This window comes from Hylobates moloch, unplaced genomic scaffold (assembly GCF_009828535.3).
Source record: "Hylobates moloch isolate HMO894 unplaced genomic scaffold, HMol_V3 SCAFFOLD_12417, whole genome shotgun sequence".
In the NCBI taxonomy this organism is placed as follows: domain Eukaryota; kingdom Metazoa; phylum Chordata; class Mammalia; order Primates; family Hylobatidae; genus Hylobates; species Hylobates moloch.
In genome coordinates this window covers 1,051-1,790 of record NW_026664692.1, presented here as the reverse complement: position 1 = coordinate 1,790, position 740 = coordinate 1,051, and positions in this window count along the sequence as shown.

Here is a 740-nt window from a genome sequence, read left to right as displayed (position 1 = left end):
CTTATGATCCGCCTGCCTCGGCCTCCCAAAGTGCTGGGATTACAAGCGTGAGCCACCGCGCCCAGCCTACGCTGCCTTTCTTAAGTGTGCACTGTAGAGACATTATCCTTGCATCGGACCCTCCTCAGAGCAAGAGGCAGACAGTGTCCTCTCTCAAGATGTGATGAAGGCTGGGCGTGGTGGCTCACGCCTCTAATCCTGGCACTTTGGGAGGCCAAGGTGGCCAGATCACCTGAGGTCAGGAGTTCAAGACCAGCCTGACCAACATGGCGGAACTCCATCTCTACTAAAAATACAAAATTAGCTAGGCGTGGTGGCAGATGCCTGTAATCGCAGCTCCTTGGGAGGCTGAAACAGAATTGCTTGAACCCAGGAGGTGGTGGTTGCAGTGAGCCGAGATCACACCATTGGGCTCTAGCCTGGGCAACAAGAGTGAAACTCTGTCTCAAAAAAAAAAAAAGAAAAGAAAAAAGGGCCAGGCGCGGTGGCTTACGCCTGTAATTCCAGCACTTTGTGAGGTCGAGGCAGGAGGATCACAAGGTCAAGAGTTCGAGATCCGCTTGACCAACATGGTGAAACCCCGTCTCTACTAAAAAGAATACAAAAATTAGCCGGGTGTGGTGGTGCGTGCCTGTAATCCCAGGTACTCAGGAGGCTGAGGCAGGAGAATCGCTTGAACTGGGGAGGTGGAGGTTGCAGTGAGCTGAGATCATGCCACTGCACTCCAGCCAGGGTGACAG